Below are 17894 nucleotides of genomic sequence, written 5' to 3'. Positions count from 1 at the left end.
AATTATTAGTTTATATTTTTAGTTAATTGTTCATATTTAATGTTTACTCTGTACAAAGAGAGCGCAGTCTACTGAAGTTAAATTCCATGTGTGTTGAACATAACTGGACAATAAAGCTGATTCTGATTCACTTTATTATTTTTGGTAACAAAAACCTGAAACAGCAATGTGCAAAAATAATTCGTAGTGCAAGAAAAACAATAAAGTGCAACAATAAAATCACTTAAATATATATAAAAAGGAACAAATTCAATTGTACCAAAAACAACATAATTAAATTAAATATCAAGCAAATACTTAAATAATATTAATGAACAGTTACCAGAAACAAGGTAACATAACGGTTTATAAACAAATATAAAGTTACTACATATTAAAACTATGTAAATGTTGTACATAACGATGTGCAAAAAAATGTTGGGGAAAAAATCAAAATAAACTACCTTAAATTAAGGTCCTTAATTCACACATTTGACCATCACATCAGTTTTGTTCCTCTGTTCTTCACCACCCACACCACTCCACCCCAGGGGCGCCGCTAGGGATTTTGGGCCCCATGAAAAGAATCTTTACGGGGCCCCCAACACAGCGGCAACATTTTTTGATGCTATTTTACATACAATTATGCATTTTAATGGTATTTTTGACTATCATTACCATATTTTTGAAAGAAGAACAGCATCACAGTTGACATGTACAGTAGGGGAAGAACTGAGCACTCTGAATACAATGGAACTCATTTTGAGTCATTTATTTGCTGCACCACTGATTCTTAAATTGGAAATAAACTCTTCCATGAAAAAATAGCAATTATAATCAGTGGAGAGAAAAAAATCTCAGCAAAAACAAAAATGCCATCAGAATACAAAATGGCCATATATGATTTCTCATAATTTAAGTAGAGCTTAATATATGAAAGAATGGTAAATATATATATATATAATATAACCGTTATATTATATATATATATTTACCAGACTCTGTTCAGAATGAGGCATCATTTTGACAGAGGGGAGATCAACTATTATTGAATAAGAACAGCTTGATAAATGTTTGACTGGATTGATTATTTAACTAAAATAGCAGTAAAATGTAAAAATCCAGAGTTTTCTTGAGCTAACATGGTGAAAAAGTGAGCTAGCTTATTACCACAGACAGGGACAAAGTTAATATGCATAACTTTCTACCACAACTAACGAACCCACCTTTTTATAGGAAAAAATTGGTGACATATTGTCGACCCTTCAACTCCTTCTCCTCTCTTATTTTCTTTTCCTTTCTTTTTTGGCTGCCTGATATTTGAGGCATACTGCTGTCTCCTCCGCTTTGCCCGCTGTGGCGCTGTCTGTGACAAATCGCCGGTGCTCTACCTGCGGCTGATCCAGTCGGACTGAACCATTTTACGTAAATAGAGGGGGGCAAGGGAGGGCCCTGCATGTGTTGATGCTTCCAAAACAAATAAAGGTATTGTTACCAGGACATGGAAAATAAAACAAGTGTGATTATATGTTAGTTAATAACTTAGTGTCATTATTTTTTCTGTATTATAATTTCATCATCATTAGGGGCCTCTCTGGGTCCCCCTCCATCATGGGCCCCTAGAATCCGTCTCCTTTACCCCCCCTTTTCGGCGCCCCTGCTCCACCCACTCCTTAAAACCTGTGCTTCCTGGCTTTTCGGGAGGCAAAGTCATTTATGACATCACTGTAAGAAATCTGATGGCCGACTTTGTTATTAATACTAATCACTGCCATGTACGAGTCTGACTCAGACTCGTACATGCAAAAAATAAAAAATAAGAATTTTTTGTTAATTGCTTTTGGGGGCCCCCTGGTGGCCGCGGGGCCCTAAGCAAGCGCTTAGTACGCTTATGCCTTGGGCCGGCTCTGCTCAGCATCAAGGGTTGGAATTGGGGGTTAAATCACCAAAATGATTCCCGGGATGGGGGGGATGGGTCAGATGCAGAGGACAAATTTCACCACATCTAGTGTGTGTGTGACAATCATTGGTACTTTAACTTTAACTTTAACTTTAACATCATCTGCCAAGTGCGCTCTCACAAGGAATATATACACTACCGTTCAAAAGTTTGGGGTCACATTGAAATGTCCTTATTTTTGAAGGAAAAGCACTGTACTTTTCAATGAAGATAACTTTAAACTAGTCTTAACTTTAAAGAAATACACTCTATACATTGCTAATGTGGTAAATGACTATTCTAGCTGCAAATGTCTGGTTTTTGGTGCAATATCTACATAGGTGTATAGAGGCCCATTTCCAGCAACTATCACTCCAGTGTTCTAATGGTACAATGTGTTTGCTCATTGGCTCAGAAGGTTAATTGATGATTAGAAAACCCTTGTGCAATCATGTTCACACATCTGAAAACAGTTTAGCTCGTTACAGAAGCTACAAAACTGACCTTCCTTTGAGCAGATTGAGTTTTTGGAGCATCACATTTGTGGGGTCAATTAAATGCTCAAAATGGCCAAAAAAAGAGAACTTTCCTCTGAAACTCGACAGTCTATTCTTGTTCTTAGAAATGAAGGCTATTCCACAAAATTGTTTGGGTGACCCCAAACTTTTGCCTGTTTGGCAGGTTTCCCTGCTCGTCAGGGGATTTTAAAATCTACAGGCTTGTAGGGATGATATAGCCTCTGTGTTTTTTCCTGACCTAACGTATATTCCGCTCTACCCCAGTATTGAGCACTGTATAACGGATAAACCACAGAAACTTTGACTATATATATATATATATATATATATATATATATATATATATATATATATATATATATATATATATATATATATATATATATATATAATCAAAGTTTCTGTGGTTTAATAAAATAATAGATTAAAAAAGGGAAACCGGCTAAAGAGGCTTGTAGGGATGATATGGCCTCTTGTGTTTTTTCCTGACCTAACGTATATATATATATATATATATATATATATATATATATATATATATATATATATATATATATATATATATATATATATATATATATATATATATATAGCTTGGCTCCCTGGCAAATTCTTTTAACCCAATGTGGCCTTCGAATCAAAAAGTTTGGGGACCCCTGCTCTAAACAGCCCTGGTCGGATCAGCCGGGATTGGTAGGGGCTGTCCGGTCCCCCTGCTCATTTCAAAATTACAGCCATTTAAATCCCCCTGCATTTTTGCATGATGGGAAAATGCAAAACACTCTCTCCACACGTATTCATGTTTGGCGCAATTTAGCTCCTTGATATTTGTGATTGATTACAAAACTTTAAGGAGGAGAATTAAACAAGGAACTTTCACATATCTTAATATCCAACTATATGAATTACTAATGAAATATATATAAACACACTTACAGTACAGGCCAAAAGTTTGGACACACCTTCTCATTCAATGGGTTTTCTTTATTTTCATGACTATTTACATTGTAGATTGTCACTGAAGGCATCAAAACTATGAATGAACACATGTGGAGTTATGTACTTAACAAAAAAAGGTGAAATAACTGAAAACATGTTTTATATTGTAGTTTCTTCAAAATAGCCACCCTTTGCTCTAATTACTGCTTTGCACACTCTTGGCATTCTCTCGATGAGCTTCAAGAGGTAGTCACCTGAAATAGTTTTCACTTCACAGGTGTCATAGTTTTGATGCCTTCAGTGACAATCTACAATGTAAATAGTCATGAAAATAAAGAAAACACATTGAATGAGAAGGTGTGTCCAAACTTTTGGCCTGTACTGTATATCTGTGTGTGTGTGTGTGTGTGTGTGTGTGTATAGGCTATATATATGTGTGTGTGTATATACTGTATATATATTGTTACTTTATATGCAGCCGGCTTTCGGCTGTCTCACACATTTATTTTGGCCTCAAGTCAAAACGTTTTGACAGGGGCCACATGATCATGGCAACCGTTCACATGAGTGGCTGATCATCAACATGGTAGTCTTGCTCTGCAGGTGTTTGCTTATTCTACTTTGATGTACTGATGTACTGTACTATTTAGCGCAATTAACCTACTTTTTAGTGCAAAGTCTCAAAGTCCCTAAAGGTCTCTGGCTATCACTAAGTTACAAAAAGTTACTGGTATTAAGAAAGTCATACCAGTCGCAAAATTATATTTACTTGAAAATCCTCCTACCAACCCAGCTCTAAACGCCCTACAAAAATATCATGTGGACCATAGAATTTCCGCAGACGTGGGCTCTGTTATTTATTACCCTGCAGTTATAGAAACCTTTATGCCAAGCGCCTCAGCCCAAAACTCACTCGAAAATCTGTCTCAATGCTCACTTTGGGAGTTTTTAGTTCTTGTTCTTGAGCCTCACTGAGCAAGAAAGAAGAACATTTAACAAGTCACACCTGTCACCTCACAAGTCTGATTAACTTGAAAGTTTCCAAATTTTCAAGACTGGGATCCTTTTTGTTTAGTCTAGAAGAGGTTACACAAATGGATGTACTCAGCCTATCCAGCAACTCTAACTCATTTGAATTTTCTCACAACAGTCCAGCTGTATTAGTTCCTTTATATATATACTACCGTTCAAAAGTTTGGGGTCACATTGAAATGTCCTTATTTTTGAAGGAAAAGCACTGTACTTTTCAATGAAGATAACTTTAAACTAGTCTTAACTTTAAAGAAATACACTCTATACATTGCTAATGTGGTAAATGACTATTCTAGCTGCAAATGTCTGGTTTTTGGTGCAATATCTACATAGGTGTATAGAGGCCCATTTCCAGAAACTATCACTCCAGTGTTCTAATGGTACAATGTGTTTGCTCATTGGCTCAGAAGGCTAATTGATGATTAGAAAACCCTTGTGCAATCATGTTCACACATCTGAAAACAGTTTAGCTCGTTACAGAAGCTACAAAACTGACCTTCCTTTGAGCAGATTGAGTTTCTGGAGCATCACATTTGTGGGGTCAATTAAACGCTCAAAATGGCCAGAAAAAGAGAACTTTCATCTGAAACTCCACAGTCTATTCTTGTTCTTAGAAATTAAGGCTATTCCACAAAATTGTTTGGGTGACCCCAAACTTTTGAACGGTAGTATATATATATATATATATATATATATATATATATATATATATATATATATATATATATATATATATATATATATATATATATATATATATATATATATATATATATATATATATATATATATATACATATATATATATATATATATATATATATATAGTACAGGGCAAAAGTTTGGACACACGACACACAACACAACTGATGGTCCCAACCCCTTTGATATAGCAAGAAATTCCACTAATCAACCCTGATAAGGCACACCTATGAAATGAAAACCGAAATGTGGCTACCTCTTGAAGCTCATCGAGAGAATGCCAAGAGTGTGCAAAGCAGTAATCAGAGCAAAGGGTGGCTATTTTGAAGAAACTAGAATATAAAACATGTTTTCAGTTATTTCACCTTTTTTTGTTAAGTACATAACTCCACATGTGTTCATTTATAGTTGTGATGCCTTCAGGGACAATCTATTACATAAATAGTCATGAAAATAAAGAAAACGCATTGAATGAGAAGGTGTGTCCAAACTTTTGGCCTTTACTGTATATATATATATATATATATATATATATATATATATATATATATATATATATATATATATATATATATATATATATATATATATATATATATATATATATATATATATATATATATATATATATATATATATATGTGTGTGTGTATGTATACAGGTACATATGTATATATACATATGTATACATATACATATATACATACACATATATATATTCATATGTATATATATATATATATACACACACAGTATGTATATACAGTATACTGAATGTATACATACATATATACGTAGAGCAGGGAAACCTGCGAAACAGGCTTGTAGGGATGAAATAGCCTGTGTTTTTTCCTGACCTAACGTATATACATATATATACATACTTTTTTTCTTCTTTTTTGTCTTGTCCCCACAATGTCCCCTCTGTCTTATTTTTTCCAAACATTTAATAAAGTCAAATACAAATAAGGCAACAAGAGAAGTATACCACACTTTTGTTTTGTAATGTAAATCCGTACAGCGTATATGGGCAACTACATCAACAATTACTTAAACTTGGGACGTCCTTTGTAGTTTGGGGACCCCTGTCTTAGACTGAAGATAAGAAATATTTTTGAAAAATATATATTTTTTTACTTTCCCATATTCCTATATAAGCAACACTATATATGATACACAGCCTTTGATAATTGGTGCTCAAAGCAGAATACAATTTTCACATCCCCCCTCCGCCCCCCCAACCCCCCACCCCACCACACACACACACACACAAAATTTGTTCACAATTTTTTCAATTATAGTCTGGAGCGCCACGCACTAAGGGTGTGATGGGGTATTTATATGGATATTAAAATCCTCCATTATAATTATATTATCTGCGTGCATCACTAGATCAGCGACAAACTCTGAAAATTCACTGATAAAGTCCAAATAGGGCCCAACGATGCAGCGGTGCGACAAACCTCATATTAAGCACCTCAAATGATTTATACTTATTACTTAGGTTAGGGGTATTGTTAAAGTTTTAATTGTATAGTTTTGTACTAACACAAATTCAAGGGTAACAAAATGTTCAATGAATATTTTTTGTGTGTAAAATAACTAATTCAACATAAATAAAACATACATTTGCATTTTTCCAGACAATTTAATCAGGGGGATTCAACCACAGTACAACTATAATCCAATACTAAAGCTGCTCGCCACCGGAAAAATTTGAAAATCTGGGGAAATTTGCCATCATGTTTCTTATCAGTGACAGAGCAGGATGGGGCTAGGTATATGTTTATGGTAAAATTTCATATGAAGCGCCCTCTCATTCATTCATTGACATTTTATATGCGTTTATTCACGCAAAACGGGGCCCCCCATTGGCTAGTGGCTAAAGCAAGGGTAAAAAAAAAATCAATAGGGATCACTTTGATGATTGTATATATTGTTTTTCATTTGTAAAAAGGCTAAAATAAACTATTATCTAAACAATTCAAGAAAAAACTTTGGGTTATTATTTATTATTGTCGACACTTCAGTTTTTTCTTTTTACATTGTGCCTTTTTGCTCTATTTTTTTCTTTGTTTTGTTTTATTTCCAAACTAACTGAAGGCCCCAAATGGCTCCAGGGCCACACTTTGTACACCCCTGGGAATTTGCCCACCCTGTCGGCCTGGTTGCAAGTCATCACACCTATTTAAGATTTCCATTGCTTATTTTTGCAATGGTACCTCAACTTAAGAGTGCCTTAACTTGAGAGTGTTTAGAGGCTAAATGTTATGCTTTGAGTTGCAAGAATTTGAGTTACAAGCATCCCCGCCATTAGTTGGCCTAGCACACAGGTGTCAAACTCAAGGCCCGGGGGCCAGATGTGGCCCACCACTTAATTTTATTTGGCCCTTGAAAGCCTGGAAATAATATGTATCACAGAGTACTGTAATTTTTCTTACTAAATGTATTCTTTCTTTCTATTTTGGGAGAAATGTACTCCATGTAATCGCAAACTATGTTAACTTAAATATTGTCTAATTATGCAAAAATATATGAATGTTGTCTGTTTATCTGTGTTGGCCCTGTGATGAGGTGGCGACTTGTCCAGGGTGTACCCCGCCTTCCACCCGGATGCAGCTGAGATAGGCTCCAGCGACCCCAAAAGGGACAAGCTGTAGAAAATGGATGGATGGATATTATCAAACATTCAAACCATTTTTTTTAAATAGAAATAAATACTAATAATAATGATTTGAAATCAAATTATCCATCAAATTGTGCAATGTAAAAGTAGCAATAGATTTCATGGTAAAATTTACAGCATTTTTCTCTAAATGAAAAAACAGTACTTTTTTTACTGTAATAAACTGTGGTGCCGTTTTGGCATTTACAGGAATACATTGAAAAATCTACAGTGGTTGATTTGCGGTAAAAAAAACCCAACTAAAAACAAAAACAAAAAACTGGCAGATCAGGTGCCAAAATTTTACTGTAAAATTGCAGGTTTTTTTATTTACAGTAAAAAAACTAATGTACATTTTACTGTAAAATTCTGGCAACTGAGCTGCCTTTTTTAACCATAAAAACAGCAGTATTGTTTTTCCATTTACAGTAATATATACTACATTTTGAGGTGAAATTATTGCAACTTACCATATTTTTTTTCACTTTATTTAAAAAAAAAAATCTACTAATTAAATGCATTAAAAAAATTGTGTGATAATAGTATTCACTGTTAGAAGCGGCCCTCTGGGGCCAAACATAATTGCGATGTGGCCCTCAGTGAAAACGACTTTGACACCTCTGACCTAGCAAATGTCACAGTCAACCCCGTAAGATCGACCAAAACATCTATGCTCGCATTAGCGTATAGCTAGAGATAGACGTTACTTTGTTTTCCAACCATGGGAAGGAAGAAAGTGAGTGTGAAAAACAGTCCTGAGAAGAAGAAGTGGATGATATTGATTGAATTGAAGAACAAAATCATCAGAAACATGACTTTTGAGCATAGCAATTTGAGCATATCACGGCTAGTCTTCACCATACTGAAGCAGAATGAGTCCAACGCCAACCGAGAATAGTAAAATAATATCCAATCGGACGACATTTATCCATGAAAATATTGAAAAAGGTGCTGATGGTGTGTTTGATTGAAAAGCAATTCAAGGAGTCCACGCTCCACATAGACTTAGACTTAGACTTAGACAAACTTTATTGATCCACAAGGGAAATTGTTCCACACAGTTGCTCAGTTACAAAGGATGGAAAGTGTAAGGATGGAAAGGATAATGCAGGTATAAAGTAGACTAAAGATGTACCATAGTAGCAATATAAAAAATAACATATATGTAATATTTACATATTATATATTAGGGCTGTGAATCTTCGGGTGTCGAACGATTCGATTCAATATTGATTCTTGGGGTCACGATTCAATTCAAAATCGATTTTTTTTCAATTCAACACGATTCTCGATTCAAAAACGTTTTTTTCCCGATTCAAAAGCATTCTCTATTCATTCAATACATAGGATTTCAACAGGATCCACCCCAGTCTGCTGACATGCAAGCAGAGTAGTATATTTTTGTAAAAAGCTTTTATAATTGTAAAGGACAATGTTTTATCAACTGATTGCAATAATGTACATTTGTTTTAACTATTAAATGAACCAAAAATATGACTTATTTTATCTTTGTGAAAATATTGGACACAGTGTGTTGTCAAGCTTATGAGATGCGATGCAAGTGTAAGCCACTGTGACACTATTGTTCTTTTTTTATTATTTTTATAAATGTCTAATGATAATGTCAATGAGGGATTTTTAATCACTGCTATGTTGAAATTGTAACTAATATTGATACTGTTGTTGATAATATTCATTTTTGTTTCACTACTTTTGGTTTGTTCTGTGTCGTGTGTGTGTCTCCTCTCAATTGCTCTGTTTATTGCAGTTCTGAGTGTTGCTGGGTCGGGTTTGGTTTTGAAATTGGATTTCATTGTTATGGTATTGCTGTGTATTGTTTTGTTGGATTGATTAATTAAAAAAATAAAAATTAAATATATATATTTTTTTTAATATATTTTTAAAAATTCGATTTTTTAAAAATGAGAATCGATTCTGAATCGCACAACGTGAGAATTGCGAATAGAATTCGAATCGATTTTTTCCCACACCCCTATTATATATAATATATACTGATATATTATATCATTATATAATATTATATTTTTATATAATATATACAATATATAACAAATCCCAATTACCATGTAAAATATTACAGTATATGTAACAGCTGCAGCAAAGTAGATCCAGCAGAAAATATACATACTGGAAGTCTATGTACTATGTACTTCCAGTATATAGTACATTATTATTACGTTACTTCATAAAACACCTGTAGTTGTTAGTAGTATATTCTATTGTTTTGCATCCGTACAATATTTCTTATCTAAAAGTTAGTTTTTCTTTATAAAAGGCACCTTACATGTTAAAATGATGCTGTCGTACAAATAAAGCGATCCCAGAGAGAACAATTGTGTACCAAAAGATAGTGAGAGGAATGCAAAGCCTTGTCACAGAAGGACATAACAGCCTGGAAGAGTGAAATGTTGACATTGTAACAGAACAACACTTCTGCCAGCGTGTCCTTGGGCTTGTCTTCCAGGGCCAGGAATGAACCTTCATGGACATAATATCATATTTCAAATCAGCTCCAAACATTTTTAGTGACGTCTTGGTGGGTCCTCAACCTAAAAAAAAAACTTAACTACAAGTTTGCACCTTGATTCAGGTTTCTTTTTTTCCCCTTCCATCTCCCGTCTTGCAACAGCAGATCTATTTTAGCAAGGCAGCACAGCCATTACTTATTTGGGGTGGAGACAGTGCTGCAGGCCTTATAATTTGGAGAGCAGGGAGAAGCCACCCTTCCAGCCACACCAAAGCCAGCAGGAAGTCCAGCTTGTGCGCAGAGGCGTGGGACACCAGTGGCTGTGGACTCTATATTTACACCACGGGCACCAGCTGCTGTGGGCTGCTGCTCACACACAAATATGTTGACTTTTTTTTCTAAAAAAAGTAATATTAACTAAATAAACTATCTTTTTCAAACTTCATTTTAAAGTACAGGAGAAAATGAACTTGAAAAGGCTCAAATAAAAGTTTTATTGACACAGTGCAGTGTACATGTGTGGTCACTCCCCTATAATCACACACATCATTACATTCACTACATTTTGCAGTCAAAGACATACAGCGACTAGAGTCGTGCAATTAATAAACAATATCTTTAGATATACCGTATTTTTCGGAGTATAAGTCGCAAAGGCCGAAAATGCATAATAAAGAAGGAAAAAAACATATAAGTCGCACTGGAGTATAAGTCGTATTTTTGGGGGAAATGTATTTGATAAACCCCAACACCAAGAATAAACATTTGAAAGGCAATTTAAAATAAATAAAGAATAGTGAACAACAGGCTGAATAAGTGTACGTTATATGACGCATAAATAACCAACTGAGAACGTGCCTGGTATGTTAACGTAACATATTATGGTAAGAGTCATTCAAATAACTATAACATAAAGAACATGCTATACGTTTACCAAACAATCTGTCACTCCTAATCGCTAAATCCCATGAAATCTTATACGTCTAGTCTCTTACGTGAATGAGCTAAATAATATTATTTGATATTTTACGGTAATGTGTTAATAATTTCACACATAAGTCGCTCCTGAGTATAAGTCGCACCCCCGGCCAAACTATGAAAAAAACTGCGACTTATAGTCTGAAAAATACGGTATTTGGGCCAAATCAAAGGACCATTCAGTTATTTAATGGGTCATGCTATACACATTAGATCCCTATTTCTTAAACGCGGTACGTGGGCTCCATCCAGTGGTACTCCAAATATTCAAACACAGTGTTACTGTTCAAAGTGTGCGTAATGTTACAGTGGCCGAAAATGAAATTTCAGTTCTTATGTGTCTTGTACATGTTAAAGAATGGACAATAATAAAGCATCTTGAATCTTGAATCTTGAATCTTGAATATTAAATATAGTTGTTAAATAAAACCTCTGCCTTGTTTTTAATGATTACTTAGGCCAAGGGTGTCAAACGTAAGGCCTGCGGGCCGGATAAGGCCCGCGAACAGGTTTTATTCGGCCCGCGGGATAAGTTTGCTAAGTATAAAAATTTGCCAACATTTTTGAATGAAAGAAACTGCTGTTCTAAATGTGTCCACTAGATGTCGCAATAGAGATTCTTTGTATCGTTGTAGATGAGGCTACATATGTAAAAAATAATAAACCACATGATGTTAGTGCACCAGTCGAGGAAAATGAACAAACTACATAAATAACATCCTGTACTTTTTTATCATGATAGATTGAAAATTAACACCAATGAGTTGACTGATGAACATTATCACATAATTAATTCATAAAGTATAAATAACGACAAATAAAGATACAATACTATTAACCACAACATGTACGTTTGTACAATTTCAGAATGTGCTTGTTCTATTTTTAAACAAAGAAAACAATCTGAAGTTGTCTTTATTTTCAAGTTATCGTGCCGTGATTTTTACCTGTCCGGCCCACTTGGGAGTAGATTTTTTCTCCCTGTGGCCCCCGATCTAAAATGAGTTTGACACCCCTGACTTAGGCCCACTACACTACTATATTTTAACGTTGGTCATTAAGGTGGTACTTGGAGAGACAAGTGTGTTCTGAGGTGCTACTTGGTGAATAAAGTTTGAGAACCTCTGTATTAGATATTACAGCATGTCTTTGGGCAACTCGATCCGATTCCCATTCTTGGGGTGACAATTCGATTTAGAATCGATTCATCACGATTTGAACCGATTCTATTATTTGGTGTAATAATTACAATAAAACCTTTTCAAAACAGGTTACAGCGCCTCCTTTTGGTTGCTGACATATGTCATGTACTCGCAGCAAGTAAGACTGGAGAAGGCCTAAAAAAGTGCTTGTTTTTTTATGTAATCTTATAAAATATATATTTTTTAATAATAATTAATCGATTTAGAATCAGATAATTAAGAATCGCAATTCCTATGTCACAGGTGTCAAACTCAAGGCCCGGGAGCCAGACCTGGCCCGCCACATCATTTTATATGGCCTGCGAAATGGTAATAATATGCTTTAATAAATAATATTTTCTTACTAAATGTATTTGTTCTTTTCATTTTGATATTCAAAAGATACATGAACTGCATGCTTATCTTTATATACATATCTTTTACAATTTAATATCTAATAATGCAACAAAATGTTATCATATATATATTTTTTAAATATAAATACTTGAATATCATCATGACTTATGATTTCAAAGCAAGTTATCAAATTGTGCACTGTCAAAATGATAATCGACTTTACAGTAAAATTACAGTTTTGTTTTTTTACTAAAAAACAACCTTGGTACTGTTTGTGTTTACAGTAATACACTACAAAATAAACAACTCTGGATTTTACTGTAAAAACAAGAGTGGTATTATTTTTCCATTCCATTTCCATTACTATGCTGTCAAAAACCATTGCAACTTCTGGCAACTGAGCAATTTTTTTTACACTAAAATGTGTTTTGTTTTTTTAAGTGAATGTAAAAAAAGCAAATGCTTAGGCATTAATGCAATATAATGAGCCAAATCCTTACTTTAAAAAAAAATCATTTATTTACAAGTGGCCCTTGAGGGCAGACAAAACTGCGATGTGGCCTTCAATGAAAACCAGTTTGACACCCCTGTCCTATGTGAATCCATTTTTTACACACTATACAAATAGATTGACATACTTTAAGTAGTCCGTAAGTGCGGCCCAGGGGTTATTTAGCTAGATTTCAGCTAGTTTTTTTATTTGCCCCTGGACGTGTTCTGAATATTTAATGACTTCATTATGAATGAGGTGTTTTAGACATAACACTGACAACTATTTGCTTTTAATGTTGTTGTTTTTAACGAGCTTAGCATATTCTGATGTACACTGAATTGGCTTTATCATCTTTAGTGCACAAAAGGTAACAAAGCGATTTTTTCATTTTTCCACCCTCGTTTGAAAAAGTTTGGACACCCCTTCTTTAGAAATTGCTCCAAAATAGGAATTTGATGACAAAATATCGTCAAATTTTATAACTATAGCCTGTCGTATCATGTCTTGTATAGAAATAGGTGTATTTTTTACTTGCTTTTTACTTACTTTATTTGTTTATGTACTTATTTATTATTTATTTGCAGTGGTTTGTCAAAATTATATAATATTTTGTTATTTAACACTGTATCTTTTTAAAAATAAACAATAATTACAGTGAGTGTTATATACAAAAAAATAAGTAAAGACAAAAAAAAAAAAAACCCTCTCATCTCTACATACTTTTGTGCATACGATGAGTTGTAATTGTACAGCGTATTATACACATTACTTATGAGTTAATCCATAAGACATTTTTGACAATACTGCAAATGTCTACTACCTGATAGTAAAAATAGTGGTATTGTTAGTATCAAGTAAGGTCACATGTTAGGAAACAATGCACACAAGCGAAATAAGAGTCAAAGTAGTAAGTGTGTACTCACAAGTTATTCTTGTTTAATTGGCGAGCAGGACCTCAGGGAGTGGAGGACAAAGAGGACAAAACGGGCGAATAGAAGAGAGGAGGAGAGTTTCCCAGCATTCCTGTTATACTGAAGGATTTTTTGCAAAGTGATGTCCATCCCTCCCTGCTTCAGCTTCCCCTCCCTCTTTCTCTCCTTCTTCTCCACATGTTCCTACCCTCTACTTTTTTCAGTTCGCAAACAAAATGTGGGAAAAACTTTAACGGACAACGTCAAACAGAATGTTTGCAGAAAGTGTGCAAATAAAACGAACTAATCAATGAAAAACGCTTCAACTCACATTTGACGACGTTGCATTTTCCGGACGGGGTCCAAGTTTGGCGGTATTTCGGTCCATAGTGGGGCGAGTCTCAAATCTGCAGTGCCTCTTTAATTACATGGCCTTGATTACAGCCTGTCTCTGCACAGCGTACAAGACCAGTGCGGGGAGAAAGCAGGCCTCTCATCGCAAAACACGTGTAGAGAGCCAACATGGACTAACTGTACTGAGTACAAAGCATCTATTTACAGTAGAATGTGGTATTAGCACGACATGTCAGGGAATAAAGTGGCAATTAGGTACAATTCATCAACCTTTGCTGACCATGTTGAAACTTGCACAAAATAGTGTGGAAGAGCATACAATTTGTATGTTAAATTGATTCCTGGCTTTGTTTTTATTTAAATTTTCACAATCCAGATAAACAGTATCTGAGAAAAAAACACATTTGTCTTTCTCTTTTTGATGTACTCTAAATCATAAAAAAATGCTAGCAAGTTGCAGCTAACAATGCAGGTTATAGGGATTCCATGTATTCCGCCTATAAAGCGCTCCAAAAAAACATCCAAAAACCCCCATCAAGGTTTTATATGCACACTGTAAGTATATATGTACAGTAGTAACAGGCACATTCATAATAACCTCCAACAAGGTTGTATATACACACTGTAAGTATATATGTACAGTAGTAACAGGCACATTCATAATAACCTCCAACAAGGTTTTATATACACACTGTAAGTATATATGTACAGTAGTAACAGGCACATTCATAATAACCTCCAACAAGGTTTTATATACACACTGTAAGTATATATGTACAGTAGTAACAGGCACATTCATAATAACCTCCAACAAGGTTGTATATACACACTGTAAGTATATATGTACAGTAGTAACAGGCACATTCATAATAACCTCCAACAAGGTTTTATATACACACTGTAAGTATATATGTACTGTTGTAACAGGCACATTCATAATAACCTCCAACAAGGTTTTATATACACACTGTAAGTATATATGTGCTGTTGTAACATGCACATTCATAATAACCTCCAACAAGGTTTTATATACACTCTGTAAGTATATATGTACTGTTGTAACAGGCACATTCATAATAACCTCCAACAAGGTTTTATATACACACTGTAAGTATATATGTACTGTTGTAACAGGCACATTCATAATAACCTCCAACAAGGTTTTATATACACACTGTAAGTATATATGTACTGTAGTAACAGGCACATTCATGATAACCTGTTATGTTTACGGGGGAAGTAGACGGCACAGACCACAAGAGGGCATAGTTAAGCTCAATGATTTATTTTATATATATATATATATATATATATATATATATATATATATATATATATATATATATATATATATATATATATATATATATATATATATATATACACACACATATATATATAATAACGAAACAATAATAATATAAACTAGAGAATGAAGTGTGAGAAAATCCAAATGTGTGTGTGTGTGTGAGACTATGTGTGGAGATGAGCTGTTGTGTGTTACCCGAAGTGTTGAGCGAGAGGCGGAAGTCCCGGAGGGGAAAGGCAGGCTCGAATGTCCGTGAGGCAAGCAGGAAGTCGGGGGGCTATAGCGGGGTCGTAGGAGGTGCGTGTCCAAGCGGGAGGTTGAGATCCAAGAGGCAGTCCGGGAAGCACGGGGAACAAGGAATGACGAGACACACAGCACGTCAACGCGAGAACGGAGGTCTACAGTAGGATCGACAAGGAGGACACGAGACAATCAATAACACGGGGAAGAAAAACACAAGAGAGCAAATGTGTGCATATAGCGGGGTTAGTCGGCTTACGGGATACGAACGGATGGTTACGTTCTGGCCCGGAACGCAGGTCTGCACTGGCTTAAGAAGCCCAGAGAGATCATCAATCACAGGTGCTCTGAGTGCTGATTGCTTGCAGCTGATTGCTGCCACCGGAGTGACACGTACAGGAGAAGAGCGGCCGTGGGCGTGTCCTGAGGTGCGCCATGACATAACCTCCAACAAGGTTTTATATACACACTGTAAGTATATATGTACTGTAGTAACAGGCACATTCATAACCTCCATCAAGGTTTTATAAACACACTGTAAGTATATACAGTATGTACTGTAGTAACAGGCACATTCATAATAATCTCCAACAAGGTTGTATATACACACTGTAAGTATATATGTACTGTAGTAACAGGCACATTCATAATAATCTCCAACAAGGTTGTATATACACACTGTAAGTATATATGTACAGTAGTAACAGGCACATTCATAATAACCTCCAACAAGGTTGTATATACACACTGTAAGTATATATGTATGGTAGTAACAGGCACATTTATGATAACCTCCAACAAGGTTGTATATACACACTGTAAGTATATATGTACTGTGTTAACAGGCACATTCATGATAACCTCCAACAAGGTTGTATATACACACTGTAAGTATATATGTACTGTAGTAACAGGCACATTCATAATAACCTCCAACAAGGTTGTATATACACACTGTAAGTATATATGTGCTGTAGTAACAGGCACATTTTGACCAACAAGTATGTTCTCCAATCACTCTATCACAAAAAAATTAGAGTTGTAGAAATTATTGGAAACCCAAGACAGCCATGGCATTATGTTCTTTACAAGTGTATGTAAACTTTTGATCGCGACTGTATGTACTGTCGTAACAGACACATTTATAATAACCTCCAACAAGGTTTTATATACACACTATACTGTAGTAACAGGCACAATCATAATAACTTGCACTATTTTTAAGCATACGGCAGCCTAATAATTTCACAGACGCATCACAACGTTCGCTATTCCATCAAAACAACAACAATTACAACTAATCATGGCATACTTAACAAAGACTACTTTGGGACGAATGATGATCCAGAACCATATACTTTTTAAGCCTGAATATAAGGATGATGAGCTACTTTCTTCGAAGCTGAATGATAAGCAGATCCAAACACTAAGCACCATGTATCAGTAGTGCTAAGTACTAAACAAGATACAAACTAGGAACATAATAAAACATAAGGAGAATCATTTTCACATTTCAGATATACAGTATCTGAGACAAAAACACATTTGTCTTTCTCTCTAAATCATAAAGAAACGCTAGGAAGAGGCGGCTAACAATGCAGGTAATAGGGATTCCATCTATTCTGCCTATAAAGCAAACCTTCATCAAGGTTTTATATATACACTGTAAGTATATGTGTACTGTAGTAACAGGCACATTCATAATAACTTGTACTATTTTTAAGCATACGGCAGCCTAATAATTTCACAGACGTACCACAACGTTCGCTATTTCCATCAAAACAACAACAATTACACCTAATCATGGCA

The 17894-nt window shown here is 34.8% G+C and overlaps 1 protein-coding gene across 2 annotated transcripts in view; it reads right to left on the bottom strand.

Annotated features, from left to right (window-relative positions):
• The window catches only part of tmem119a (transmembrane protein 119a), a 16689-nt gene extending 2303 nt beyond the window's left edge, over positions 1 to 14386 (bottom strand). Inside the window, exon 1 of one of the 2 annotated variants that reach the window (XM_062049633.1) lies at positions 14195 to 14386. The gene's annotated coding sequence lies outside the window, so the exon portion shown is untranslated. Of the gene's footprint in view, positions 1 to 1205; positions 1357 to 14194 lie in introns of those variants that run through there. The other variant, XM_062049634.1, reaches the window with a different exon arrangement.
• Positions 14387 to 17894: the final 3508 nt, after the last annotated feature.

The sequence above is a fragment of the Entelurus aequoreus genome, linkage group LG06 (genome assembly GCF_033978785.1).
Source record: "Entelurus aequoreus isolate RoL-2023_Sb linkage group LG06, RoL_Eaeq_v1.1, whole genome shotgun sequence".
NCBI lineage: Eukaryota > Metazoa > Chordata > Actinopteri > Syngnathiformes > Syngnathidae > Entelurus > Entelurus aequoreus.
The sequence above is the reverse complement of the archived record's forward strand: the minus strand, read 5'-3'. Positions and strand labels throughout refer to the sequence as shown.